General features: G+C 41.7%; 1 non-coding gene across 1 annotated transcript; it reads right to left on the bottom strand.

Moving 5' to 3' along the window:
* Positions 1 to 2,971: 2,971 nt before the first annotated feature.
* LOC137204239 (U6 spliceosomal RNA) lies at positions 2,972 to 3,080 on the bottom strand. Its single transcript, XR_010933477.1, has one exon. It is a non-coding gene; the product is annotated as a U6 spliceosomal RNA (small nuclear RNA).
* Between the last annotated feature and the right edge of the window lie 2,172 nt (positions 3,081 to 5,252).

The raw sequence follows: 5,252 nt of genomic DNA, 5'->3' as shown, positions 1-5,252 counted from the left end.
AGAGAAGGGAGGTGAGGCTAGAGAAGGAAGCCTCGTAGGGACTTCATGCAACTAGGGGATCCAGGAAACAGGCAGCCAGCTCTTATGGGGGTTTGCCTTCTCTCCCTCTTTTTCGTATTTCCCTCTTCATTCACAGCTTTGAGGCAAGTTTTCCTCTTCCCCTTTCCTCTTCCTCTTCCTCCTCCTTTCTTTTGTTTTGTACTTTTTATTTTGAAATGATTTTAGACTCACAAGAAGTAGCATAAATAGTAGAGTCCTCTCTAACCTTCCCCCAGCTTCCCCCATCAGTATCATCTCTTATAGCTTTAGGAAATTATCAAAATCAGGAAACTGACATTGGTACAAAACTGGCAACCAGGCTACAGGTTTCATTCAGCTTTCACCGGTATTTGCATATGTGTGTGTGTGTGTGTGTGTGTGTGTTCTATGCAGTTTTATCTCACATGCATATCTGGATGACCACCGCCCTAATCAAGGTGACCCCACCAGGGACCTCCTTGTGCTGCACCTTCTTTTTCCCCCTTTCCCTCTTCCACCCCATCCTGAAGGCCATTCTAATGCACTAAGCTAGAGCATTCAAACTGCTGCTGACTCAGAAAGAAAAAAAAGACCCTTCTTGGCACACTTAAGTCCTCTGAGTTTCTCTTCCTTACTATGAATAGGTCACGTCTACCTCCCTGGAGAGCATGCGTGTGGGGGGAGACCCTGTGCTTTGGGCCAGAAGCAGGGCTGTTCTTATCCCCTGGGGGTTCAGAGTCCTGCTGGCTCCTGAGACTGAGGGCGGGGCTCTTCTTGCCTCTACGTTACGAGATTTCTTAAATCCTCAGCAGAGGACAGAATTGAGGCTTGGTCAGAAGTGGATACGGTGATTTTAAACATATACTAAAGGTGCACAAGAAGTCGATATACGGTCTAATACACTTGCATTTTGTAGACTTTAAATATTGTTCTGTATTTCTTTGAAAAGGTCCATTCTTTCCCAAATGATGAATCGCTAACTCAGCAATAGCCTCTCATCCTCACTCAGTGTAGTATCTATTTGAAGTTCATAAACATCACTTTTATGCAGACTGAACTCACCGTAGGTGCATTTTGGAGATTTATATATAAAGCATATATTTCAATATCCAGTAGCAGGTGTAGTGAAAAAAAGGGATTATAATATTGGTGATGTCATATATTAGCTTAGATTTAGAAGAGTCTTTTCATATCATCTGGTATAATTTTTAACTTAATTTACAAATTGCTTCTCCAAAGCTCTGATCTTCATGGACATCCAGGAATAGAAACCCACTGGTTCACACGCAGCAGGTTCTTCCGTGTTAGACAGCTTGAATTGTTGGTGCATTTTCCTTTTTTTTTTTGGTCCAAAATCTACTATCATATGCATTTCATTTATTGGTTATAGTTCATCCTCTCAAACTACTCAGAATAAATGTAATCCCCTTTTCACACACTGTCTTGTTGGGTTTGAGAGCAGTTCTTGTGTTTCCTGGAAGCCTTCTCCTTCTAGTATAAACACCTTCACTTCCTTCCACTGGTCCTTACAGGCCTTGTTTCCCATACTCTTGCCATCCCATCACTTCCTCAGGAAGTACTCTCGTTTACCCATGTCAGTCTTAAAATGTGGCATCCACATTTTGTCTATTATCACACAAAGGAAAACAACAGCACAGTTTGACAGACCAAACTATGTAAACCACATGTAGGATATTAAATACTTTCAACCGTTTCCTGCTTTTGTGATGTAAAAATGTCTGCATTTAATTCTCCCTACAAACCCTGTAAGAAAATTAGTCAAATGAACACTTCCTCCATATAGTAAGCACTTAATAAAGGTTCACTTTCATTATTATTACTAATGTAAAAGGACTAACACTATATATTTTAAAAACAGCAAAAAGAGCCCCCCCAAACAAAACCCCCAAACAACCACAAAGTCACACATCAAAAGGCATGAATATAGGGAAAAGTGAGAACCTAGAACAATAAGGCAATTTCCCACACCTTTTTTTTTCTATTGAAATATAATTGGCGAATGTCCTGGTGGTCCCGTGGTTAGGATTTGGCGCTTTCACTGCCGGGGCCTGGGTTCGACCCCTGGTCGGGGAACTAAGATCCTGCAATAAATAAATAAATAAATAAAATTAAAATTAAAAAAAGAAATATAATTGACATATAACATTGTGTAAATTTAAGGTGTACAATGTGTTACTTTGATACATTTATGTATTGTAATATGATTGCCGTTGGAGTGAAAATTAGCACCTCTCTCATGTTACATAATTGTCATTTCTTTTTCATGACTGGAATAATTAAGTTCTAGTCTCTTAGCAAGTTTTCTGATTATACGATATTCTCTCTTTGGTTTTGTTTATTTATTTTTATTTATATATTTATTTATTTAACATCTTTATTGGAGTATAATTGCTTTACAATGGTGTGTTAGCTTCTGCTTTATAACAAAGTGAATCAGCTATACATATACATATATCCCCATATCTCCTCCCTGTTGCGTCTCCCTCCCACCCTCCCTATCCCACCCCTCTAGGTGGTCACAAAGCACTGAGCTGATCTCCCTGCGCTATGCGGCTGCTTCCCACTAGCTATCTATTTTACATTTGGTAGTGTATATATGTCCATGCCACTCTCTCACTTCGTTCCAGCTTACCCTTCCCCCTCCCTGTGTCCTCGAGTCCATTCTCTACGTCTGTGTCTTTATTCCTGTCCTGCCCCTAGGTTCTTCATAACCACTTTTTTTTTTTTTTTAGATTCCATATATATGTGTTAGCAGACAGTATTTATTTTTCTCTTTCTGACTTACTTATGACAGACTCTAGGTCCATCCACCTCACTATGAGTAACTCAGTTTCATTTCTTTTTATGGCTGAGTAATATTCCATTGTATATACGTGCCACATCTTCTTTATCCATTCATCTGTCGATGGACACTTAGGTTGCTTCCATGTCCAAAAATATGGAATGCTTCACGAATTTGCATGTCATTCTTGTGCAGGGGCCATGCTAATCTTCTCTGTATCATTCCAATTTTTTAGTATATGTGCTGCTGAAGTGAACACTTTGGTTTTGTTTAGACTAGAGTCTGTCCCATTTATTTGTTATTATACTAATGACACTCTTTTTACTTCCAAGCTTTAAAATTACTTATGTCCATTTGTTCATGTTTCATTTCTTACTGTTTTTGTCTCCTAATTTCTTATACTTTTAAAATGAAATTTATTCCTATATATATATATATATAATATTTCTATAGTATTCTAGAAGATGCATTTAATTTGGCATTGGTTTTATTCAGATTGTTGATTTTGTTGGCTTTCTTTCATTGAATTAGTTTTTCCCCGTTTGTCTTGCCCTTCCCTCTCTAGTGGTTTTAAGATTTCCTCCACCTGTTCTCTGGGGCCCCCTGCCCAGATCCAGGCTTATAATGGTTTTTCAGAACTTTGGTCCTGCAGTGATTTGGGGCTATTACAGGGCTGGTCACAGAACAGGCAGGCAGCTTGGCTCAGTTCGTGGTGGTGAGGAATCTGTTCTATATCCATGTCCTTTTGTCCTCCTGGGGCTGTAACTTGCTCAAAGCTTCAGCACGGGCAGTAGTATGCACCAAACGTTTTCTTTTTCTTCCTCTCTTCTTTTCACTAGTGGAGGTGACCTTACCCTACTCTGTCCCCAACAGTGGGGAGCATAGCTGTGAATTCCTTGCCTGGGGCCTGTTGCTTCAGCCCTGCTCCCTCCTTTGCATTGATGATCCATTTCATTGCTTTATGCTTGGGCTTAGGAATTACATGAGAGCCTTTGTAGACTGCTTCAGGTGATATATAATAACCGCTGCCCCAGACCCACCTGCCGGTATCTCTCATCTGGACGTTTTGTGAGGGCTTCCCAGTAGGTCTCCACTGGTTCCTGTTTGTTCCTATGATCCATTTTCCATTAAAAATGCACATGGAAAAATGATGTTCCTCTAACTTAAAATCATCTTGACATCGCCTTGCTCTAAAGTTCAAAATCTAAGCGTACTTCACAGGGCCTTGTAAGATCCAGCCCTGCCTCTGTTCCAGCTCTGTTTGTGCACTTGCCCTTGGATCAGGAATATCAGCTCACCTTTCACCTCCTGGAACCACTGGTCTTCAACATATCTTGGAGCCTTCACGTAGGCCTCCCCTCTGCTTGAAATCCTCTCTCCTCAACTGCATCCTCACCCCTGTCCTCCTGGTTAAATCCTCTTTATCTCAGATCTCAACTGGGATGTCTCGTCCTCAAGGAGACGTTTCCAACTCCCCCTTCACCCCCCAGCTTGGGTGAGTTTTATATACCCTCAAGGGGCCCTACACTTTTTCTTTAACTAAGCTCACCTTTTTATTGGTAGAACTTATTCACATTTATTTTGTGATTTTTTTTTTTTTAAAGAAGATGTTGGGGGTAGGAGTTTATTAATTAATTAATTAATGCTGTGTTGGGACTTCGTTTCTGTGCGAGGGCTTTCTCTAGTTGTGGCAAGCGGGGGCCACTCTTCATCGCGGTGCGCGGGCCTCTCACTATCGCGGCCTCTCTTGTTGCGGAGCACAGGCTCCAGACGCACAGGCTCAGTAGTTGTGGCTTATGGGCCTAGTTGCTCCGTGGCATGTAGGATCCTCCCAGACCAGGGCTCGAACCTGTGTCCCCCGCATTAGCAGGCAGATTCTCAACCACTGCGCCACCAGGGAAGCCCTATTTTGTGATTTTTAATGTTGAGGATTTTATATTTACATTTTATTATTTTAACTTGAGGATATTTTTATTATAGCCCCAGCACCACGTGTGGATTATAACTCACTACAGAATCATGAATGAAGCATGAGGGAATTTCCTGATGGTCCAGTGGTTAAGACTCCACACTTCCACTGCAGAGGGGCACGGGTTCGATCCCAGGTCAGGGAACTAAGATCCCACATGCCTTGGGGCAAATAAGCCCTTGCGCCACAACTACTGAGCCCACGTGCCTCAACTAGAGAGCCTGCGTGCTGCAAACTACAGAGCCCACGGGCCTGGAGCCCATGCCACAACTAGAGAGAAGCCCGTGTGCTGCAACAAAGAGCCCACACGCCACAATAAAAGATCCTGCATGCCTCAACAAAGATCCCGCGTGCCTCAACTAAGACCCGATGCAGACAAAAATAAAAATAAAATAATAATAAATCTTAAAAAAAAAAAAAAAAGATAGTGCAGTGTGGCCAAAAAAACCATGAAGCCTGAGC

The sequence above is a fragment of the Pseudorca crassidens genome, chromosome 12 (assembly GCF_039906515.1).
Source record: "Pseudorca crassidens isolate mPseCra1 chromosome 12, mPseCra1.hap1, whole genome shotgun sequence".
Classification (NCBI taxonomy): domain Eukaryota; kingdom Metazoa; phylum Chordata; class Mammalia; order Artiodactyla; family Delphinidae; genus Pseudorca; species Pseudorca crassidens.
Note: the sequence above shows the minus strand (reverse complement) of the source record. Positions and strands in the feature narration are given on the sequence as shown.